This window comes from Mixophyes fleayi, chromosome 8 (genome assembly GCF_038048845.1).
Source record: "Mixophyes fleayi isolate aMixFle1 chromosome 8, aMixFle1.hap1, whole genome shotgun sequence".
In the NCBI taxonomy this organism is placed as follows: domain Eukaryota; kingdom Metazoa; phylum Chordata; class Amphibia; order Anura; family Limnodynastidae; genus Mixophyes; species Mixophyes fleayi.
This window is the reverse complement of record NC_134409.1, coordinates 12,693,978-12,703,588: the sequence shown is the minus strand read 5'-3', so window position 1 is coordinate 12,703,588 and position 9,611 is coordinate 12,693,978.

The following is a 9,611-nucleotide window of genomic DNA, read 5'->3' as shown; positions in this document are numbered from 1 at the left end:
ACTGGTGATGTGTCTCTCTTGGTCTGCTAGCAACAGATCATCTACATCTACCACTATCATCACCATTTATTTATATAACGCCACTGATTCCGCAGCGCTGTACAGAGAACTCATTCACATCAGTCCCTGCCCCATTAGAGCTTACAGTCTAAATTCCCTAACACACACACACACACACACACACACACGGAGGTGGTGGTGGTCAATTTTTTTGATAGCAGCCAATTGACCTACAAGTATATTTTTGGAGTGTGGGAGGAAACTGGAGCACCCGGAGGAAACCTACGCAAACACAGGGAGAACATACAAACTCCACACAGATAAGGCCATGGTCGGGAATTGAACTCATGACCCCAGTGCTGTGAGGCAGATGTGCTAACCACTGAGCCACCGTGCTGCCCCATGAAGAACAACTGTTCCTCTATAGTTTTGTGATACAAACAGTGATCAGTCTTTGACCTAATAAAGTCCATGTCTAGCAGCACAGCATCCAGTTTAATATAACAACAACGGCCACTTTACTTTAGGCTGTGTAGGGATTTCTGTAGCACGCAGACTTTTCCCACTTGAAATGCACCATCTTTGTAATGTTCAGGTGATTCCATATACATCTCCTGTAGTAACTCCCCATTCAGTAATGCAGAGTCAACGTTAGCTTGGTATAGTAACAATATATATCTCTCAAGTACTATATTATATAATGACCAGTATAAATCCAGATGTAATCTATAATGATGATATTCTTCAATACATCAAAAATCTGTCTCTCCACAGTCTAAAGTATAATACCCACTTGTAAACATCACCATCATCACCATTTATTTATATAGCGCCACTGATTCCGCAGCTCTGTACAGTCTAAACACAGGGAGAACATACAAACTCCACACAGATAAGGCCATGGTCGGGAATTGAACTCATGACCCCAGCGCTGTGAGGCAGAAGTGCTAACCACTAAACCACCGTGCTGCCCTAGGTCTTAAGATGTTTTATACATCACAACATTTTCCTTTATCATGCCTACATCATTGATCCTTTTCTTTACATATTTATAAATATACATATTCCATTAGACCATACCAATCTATTGTGTTATATCCATACATTATCACAAATCTGCATGTCATTATCCAAGTGGAAAGAATGTAATCAGATACCAATTCATTATTTTCTATTTCAGATATGTATTATGCAGAATGTATCTATGTGCTTTTTGTTAACAATGATAATTCAAAGATGCATATATCTGTATTGTCATGCAATTTTTAAATCAATTATGACAATACAGATAATTTTTACTTACATTTTTTATTCAAGGTAATGTTTGACAATAGGAGAAGGGACCAAGGGCTAAGTGTATTTTCTTCTTCTTATTATTATTATTATTACCGTAGATATGTAAGATTCTCCGGAACGCCGTACAGTAGAGAAAATAGTAGATACATAAAACAGGGATAAAAACAAAGGGTATGAAGGACCCTGCTCATTGGAGAGCTTACATTCTAAGTGGGAGAGGGCACACCTGAAAGTGTGGCTCAGAGGGGAGATTGGGACAGTTGTGAGGGTGCATTAGTGTGAATAATGTTATCGGGGATAAGGTCACCTCTAAAATAGAGATGGGTTTACAAAGAGCATCTAAAGATTTCAAGGCTGTGGGAAAGTCTGATTGAGCGTGGTAGGGAATTCCTATTAAATCCTATTAATTCCCGTCGAAGTCGTATAATTGGATGAACGAATGTATATTGGTTGATATTGTTTTATTGGTCGATCGCATGGTAAAATACGCACTTACACACTCGCATTACAACATTTAGTTATTTATGTAATTCATATTCATATTGGTTCCGTTACACAGTCATTTATGAGCAGATAGTATTTAGTTTATTATTAGTTTATATAATAAGATTATATGTACACTTCAGTGTTATTTAAAGGTTCAGGTTATAAGAAAGGTGTCATGTCTAGTATCATATTAAACCCCTTCTCACCAGCAGCTGTCCGGTGCATTCGACGAAGAGATCGCACATTGCATACTCTAGTTATTGATGTTAGAGAATAAACCTTTAATATGATACTGACCATTAAATGCTAATAGACTAATTGTAACTGGCGAGTCAGGCGGGGAGAACAGAGCTCATCCCCTGGAGAGATGACCCCCACCTTTGGATTCCTTAGATTGAACAAGCCTATGACCTGTTTACCCTGGACCCATCTGATGTCTGGACCTATAGAAGCAAGCCACGTCATCTCTATTGTTCACTCTGTAACACTGACAGTATATATAATCATAGCTGCACCCCCACTGGCCTCAGTCCACTCTGATCACAGTATTCAAGGGTGAATTACTGTTCACTGGTGCCCATGGTTAGCGCAGCGGTATGTATGTATCTTTTGGTATTGGCTGTACTGTACTGTATCTTAATATAATAATGTATTGAATTGTTAACTATTTACATCTGCTAAAATAAATCACTTTGTGCGTTGGAAACACAATACAATCGCCTATGCAATGCTTATTTGAAAACGAAAATAGAATTACTTTAATATTCCTAATATTCTTTCCTATTACTATTAACCTGCGATTCATGTTTTGCCTTTGAACACATTGCCATTTTAAATTTGTCTACCAAAGTCGCTGAATATCAGTGATTTGCTAGAATCGCAGGTTAATACACGTACCCCCAGAAGTCTTCTATCTCATTCCACTATGCAGAGATTAAAGTAAACAAAAACTTGTGCCCTATTTTGCATCTGACACCAGAACCTCTAGATAGTGAAACGCATATTTGAACAACTCCTAATTACCCTATATTATGCCTGACAAAGAATCTAAGAGGATAGCTTTCTTTCTTAGTTGTGATATAATAATATATCAAGGTAAGAAGGGGACTTGTCATTCATCCAAAAATCGCTGACAGCTGCCATCTTCCTACCATGCCCAACTTATCAATAAGCCCCTTTTTCTCCTTTTCATATCTATTTGGGAGGAGAAAACAAAAAGAAACAAACAAGATTTCTGTTGTTGACCTGTAAAAAAAGAGAGAGAAGGTGAAAATGAAAATGCAGAATAAAATTGTCAGTTCATGGCTCCTCTACGTCTTTTCTTCCCAGGGCACACACTGTATTTGGATTTTTCATTTAGAATATTTGATAATAATCCATTTTACATAGGAATGACAAACAAAAGGTTCTGTTATTAACAAATGAACATAATTATTTTCGCCAACCAATTTATTTAACTTCAAAAAAACATTTTCCGGGCTTGCTTAAGGAAAAGAAAAGCACAAAAGCAAAATAATTGTAGACATTTAATATATGTGACATTCCACTGATATGAATATCGATACAGACCTGCTTCTGTCACACCACCAACTTGAAATTAAATAAAATAAAAAAGTAAACAAATGAAATTTACATATGCAGCTATAGATTCGCATTTCTCAGTACTTAGCCTAACTCTCCACTCGTCACCCTCATGCTGCCACAGATCCAAGAATTCTATTTGTTTTAACCTTTGTTTCCTAGATTTTAATCCACAGATTCTCATATTAACACTTTGTAAAAACTCTTTATCAAACGTACCAACAATAAGGAATGGTCTCACACACGCTTTCATCATTTTTAACCTTTGCTCTGTGTATACAATTGCGTTGCGTCCATATTTGATGTCCATAATATACATTACCGAGCCTACTGGCAACCTAACACCTGCCTTCGTGGGGGATCTACTGAGTATTTCAGGGGAGCCATGTGTCGATTTTGCAAGAGGCAGTGATGTCCAATCCTAAAATTAAGTGAGGACAAGACAGCATATGATTGGGACAATGTCCAGATGTGGGAATAGTGGTATAATCAGGGTCCCAATAACAAGTAATAGTCAGGTGAAGATTCTATCAAACTGACGCGGGAAGATTGTGTTGCCCAGCCCACATCTTAATGAAATAAAGTTCATACCTTCAGCTTAATTGCTGAAGTAAACAGCTGTCACGGGTGTCTTGTAACTAGGCGAATTGTGTGACTTGTTACATTTCTGCTCTGGTGACTGTTTTACCAATTTCTGAGGATTAACAAGAAACAAGAAACCGAATTAATCATTTGTTAGCATATGTTGTTTGTTTATTTGCATGCCCCTGTCAAGGATAATTTAAAGGTAGATTTAAGATGTCTTTTCAGTATAACATGTAAGGGTTTACAGAACGGCTGATAAAGACTCGAGCACATATATCATTACTGTAACAATTCAGTTGTTTCTATAAGGCAATTAGTATATACTCTGCACAATGTTTCTTAAGAATCAAGATGCCCGGCAATAAACATACCAGCAGTAGGTCAAATCAGTGCTATTTTCATCATGTCATGGTGTTACTAGGTAATACTGAAGGCCACAACGCATGTTCCATCTAATTATTAACTGTACTTAATTTCCTGGAAATATCCCAACATTAAATTATTTGTAGCTAGAAAATTTCTGCCCCTGTAACTGTTCCAGTTTTTCAATACTTGTGTATTAAATGCAGCTTTCTGTATTTTCTGGGCTTGATAGGTTAATATTTAATTAGGGGAATATTAAAAATGTAAAAAAGATACATTACAACTAGAGATGCTCAGGCTCGGTTCCCTGAGAACCGAACAGACCTGAACTTAGCAGATCCGATTACCGAGCCAGCTACTTTCGCCCGGCCTCGGAGTTGAAAACGAGGCAAAACGTCATTATTACGTCATTGGATCTCGGATCTTGCGAGTTTTGGATTCCTTTTTAAGATCCAACATAACGGAGGGTGGGAGAGAGGGCGGACCCCCATTTTTCTTTTCTGCCACTGTTGTGTGCCAATGTGTCCTAGATGTGCTAGGAACTGCCGTGTGTTTGTGCCATTGCTCTGTCGCTTACCATCCAGCCAGGTCGCTGCAGTATTTGTCCGAAAGTGTATAAAAATAATATTGTGACCTGTGAGGTTGTCAAAAATGACTGCAAATTACTTGAAATTAGTGTTATTGAGGTTAATAATAATGTAGGAACAAAAAAAAAAGAGCAAAATGATGTGATTTTAGCATATTTTAGGATTTTTTTCTAAAAAATCCAAAACCAAAACACGAGGGCAGTTTTGCCAGAGCCAAAACCAAAACATAAAGTTAATCCAGATCCAAAACCAAAACCAGTTCAGGGGGGTCAGTGAACATCTCTAATTACAACCATGCTCAGTTGACATGTCACAATGGTGATTTTATTCCAAAATTCCTGCAAGAAAATAATGTACATGACTTGCTCATCATTGAATTGTCCCTCTGAATTATTTTATAAATGTTCTTCTTATTTTCTTTTATATTACATATATCAACTCATAGACAGTCTCTAAATTTTTTATTCATCTTTCTGCTGTGTTAAGCTTGTCAAACAGTATTTAAACTTAAAGTATTTAAACTTAAGTGTTTTGCACAGAGCAGTAACACAATGGCAGCACTGTACACAGATATCATTTATCCTGATTACTGTCTTTTCAAACTGTATTCAGTACGTCAGCTGGAATCTCCAGTTTACAATTAGATAGGTTATAAGAAACTTTAATATATACTTATTCTTCCACAATAATGCATCAGAGTTAGAGGTGTTTATTTCAGACATTTGATCATCGTTATCATCATCATCAGCATCATAATAATCAAAGCTTATTCATAAAGCACCATAGATTCTGTAGCGCCGGTCATCCGTCTTACAGATGTAACATGCATGAATACAATAAATATAATAACAGATATAGGTACAGATAATATATACATGAATGCAAATCAGTGTATTAACACATACATGGATAGTCATGAGCTAGCAATTATAGCTAGCATGGATACAGGTACCAATCTATGCACATGAATGAGCAGACAGTGAAGGTTTCATCTCAAGACAAAAGAAAGGCAGACATGAGACGTCAGGTGGAATGGAAAATGCTGATGAGAGATTACATTTTAGAAGGAGGGGTAATGAGCAGGGTCAGTCTGGGCTGAGGATTTAGGAGGGGGTAGGTAAGCATGAAGAAGTGCGTTTTGAGGGATCATTGAAAGTTGGTGGAGGTTCTTGTGGGATGAAGCAAGGAGTTCCATAGGTGGGGAGCAGCGCAGGAGAATCTTGGAGATGGATTTGGGAGGAGATTAAGAGGGGGGAGGGAGTTGAAGATCAGAGGTGGAGCAGAGTAGTCATCCTGGGTCCTGGGGTGGTGACAACATCAGAGTTATATGGAGGGGAATCGTTTGTGAGGGCCTTGAAGGTGAGGGTGAGCAGCTTGAACTTGATGTGCATTCTTGAAGACTTATGCTCAAAAAATGTCTGTTAGCGAATATCCCACCATTTCTCAGAAGCGTTCACTTTCATATAGCCTACAGCATCCAAAGGTGTTAATGCTCAGTAAAATAAAATGGAGTCCTATGGTAATGCCCACTGAGTCATAGTTCTTTATGCTGTAAGGAAGCTCTGAGACACATTAACGAAAAGAGTCTTAATAAGGTGAGGACAATGTACAAGGTTTCGTTTACACTTTTAACAAGGTTGTATTCAATGCACATGTGTACGAGCCCAAAGGCAGCAGGAACAATAAATTGGAGTATGGATTGTAAAATATATATGTTGCTTTACCCATTTTGATTGGGGTGTGTGGGGGGGGAGGGGGGCGATTTGGCAGCCCCTAAATGTCATTATCCTCTTTACTTCTTGTACCAATATTTAGAGGTATAAGTAAAGGTTTTTTTATGGGTGCTGAATGCAGATGCAGATGGAGCAGCCTTTATTGCTGCGAATGGCTAATCTCTAAGCTGACAAACAATAAGATATCTCTGTGATGCTGTTGCTGATGAAGGTGAAGCATTTCAAATAACAATGTATTGCATTCGTTATAACTGACCATAACCTTGTGTTGATTGCTATTTGTACCTTGGGTATCGTAAGCCAATTGCTTTCATTCAGACTTCCGCGCTGTTTAATATCTCCCCCTCTTTCTCAGGGTGATACAAGCTGAAGAAGCTAAACACTCCCATGGCTGGAGAAAGGGGGAACTTTTGAACTTAAAAAATTTGAAATCTTTCGCTTAAGCAAACAGTTTAAGACCAGTTATCTGTCCTTTCTCTTTCTTCTCTCAACTGTACTTCTATAAGAGACATAGTGCCTCGGGGCAGCATGGTGGCTCAGTGGTTAGCACTTCTGCCTCACAGACCTGAGGTCATGAGTTTGATTCCCGACCATGGCCTTATCTGTGAGGAGTTTGTATGTTCTCCCCGTGTTTGCATGGGTCTCCTCCGTGTGCTCCGGTTTCCTCCCGCACTCCAAAAACATACTAGTATGGTAATTGGCTGCTATCAATTAACCCTGTCTGTGTGTGTATGTTAGGGAATTTAGACTGTAAGCTCCAATGGGGCAGGGACTGATGTGAATGAGTTCTCTGTACAGCGCTGTGGAATTAGTGGCGCTATATAAATAGCTGATGATGCCTTTAATAGTTGGGTGATTCCAACTAACTGCATGGAATCAGTACCTTAAAAGGGCGCCTCTAGGTCTTCCCAGTTGTTTCCTCAAGCCAGACACATATAACTAATTAGTGGGCAACAGCCGTATGATGAAGTAGGTGTATAGATTGTGCCAGTACTGTCACTTCCTTTTCCGTAGGAAGGCTTCCATGTGAGTCGAGCTACAAACATGTGAAAGCATTGACACGTGGCTGCAAAAGATTCTTTCTGTCTTACCCTCACGTTCTCTGCCCCTTTCTTATATCTTTATTTTTTTTAATTAACAATTTTTTTTAAACATTTTAATTTGTTATTTCTTCCAATAAAACTATAGAAGGGGGTGTTTTATTTTTAAACAAACAAAAAGAAGGTCAGCCAACCTCCCAATGTTTAAAGGAGCAAAATCAGGACGATATAAGCCCTGATCATTATCTGTACAAAGCGGACCCTAATCTGCCTGAACACACCCACAGTTTTGTGAAGCCATCCCTACTTTTCAAAAAGCCATGTCGTTTCAGGGTTGACAAATAGAGACAGTACCACCAAACCTGGGACAATTAGGAGGCATAGATTAACAGCTTTCACTGCTGTCCTGCATTTTATTTAAAGTTCTTCTGACCATTTGAGCTCACAGTACACCGGCTTCAATGATCAAAGTCCGGAGATTTTCAAGCATCCAGGAGGCACAGCAAATTAATGTACTACTAATTAATATCTAGGGGCTAAATGTATAGAGCTGCGAGTTTCCGGTGGGTTTTTGTAGAATGTACTAAATAAATAATAACTAGAATCTGATTGGTTGCTATAGGCAACATCTTCATTGTTCAATCCTGCAGGAAACTCTCAGCTTGATACATTTACCCCGAGAAGTGGGTTCACTGGCTGGATATTTTTTTAATACAACTATATGTTATATTTTGCTGTTTCTACCTTGGCGCACTGTATACAATAACCCAGTAATAACGGATAATTTTACTGTATCTTTGGAAATACCTAATTAAGCCTATAAACTTTATTAGCACTAAGTGAATCCTCTCCCTATTGCCCATATAGACTATTGCTACTTAATATTTGCAAAACAATATATATATATTTGTAATTAGCAACATTTCTATTTCACACATCACTGTTAATTATTTATTTTCCAGGAAATGAGTGTGTGTGTTTATTTGAAGTAGAACATAAGACGTAACTTAAATAAATTCACCCACCTAAAATCCACCCGCCCCCCCTCCCTATATCTAATGGTGAAATCTGTTTGTTTTATTATTTTATTACGCCAAGAAGTTACACATTAACGATGATGTGGATTTGTGCTAACAAGTAGCTCCGTTATTCTGCTTCAAACAGCGAACCGAGCAGGGCGCCCGCTCCCAGTATTATAGGAGATGCATTTAAACATAATTATCATAAAACTTTGAATGTTTGCCTGCACAGTCCTTTATTTTGTGCTGAAGCAACATAATTGGGCCAACTATTAAAGAGTTTTCTTCCCTTCCAAGTTGAAAGCCTCTTTTTTTTTTTCAAGTGGTAACAGCCACATTTCCCAAAAAACATATAATTAATAAGTACATTACCGAAGAAGAGGTTCTCTATAATCATGGGCATTAAAAAGCAGAGAGTTATGTTAATGAATGTTGAATGCTGATACATTTTAATACAGTTGTAGCTTTTAGTCCACAGAATATTCTATAATGATATATAGAGAAATGGGATTGAATTGGCAATCTTTAGCTGGAGCCAAAAGATTCTTTGTTATTAAAATGACTCAAATACCAAAAATACAGAAAATATATTCTCAGAACTGTTGACAAAAAGTACCTTAAAGCCTACATTTTGGAACAATAAAAGAAAGGCATTAAGTCATGCTGAATGTACATTGAGACTGATTGATCATGGTTTTCTGATGTTAATATTCTGTGCTTTAATTAAACTCAATATGAAAGAAGGGGGAACAGAGTAATCAGCGCAACTCCAAATGCAATGTGTAATGCTGCCACTTGGGGAAAAGGGGGAGAGGTAGTGAATTCCAGAAAACCTCCCAAGAAAAGATAATAAAATTGTAATTTTCCCAAGGCGCAATAATATACTTAAATTTATTGTAAAAGGCAGTAGATAGCTTTTCA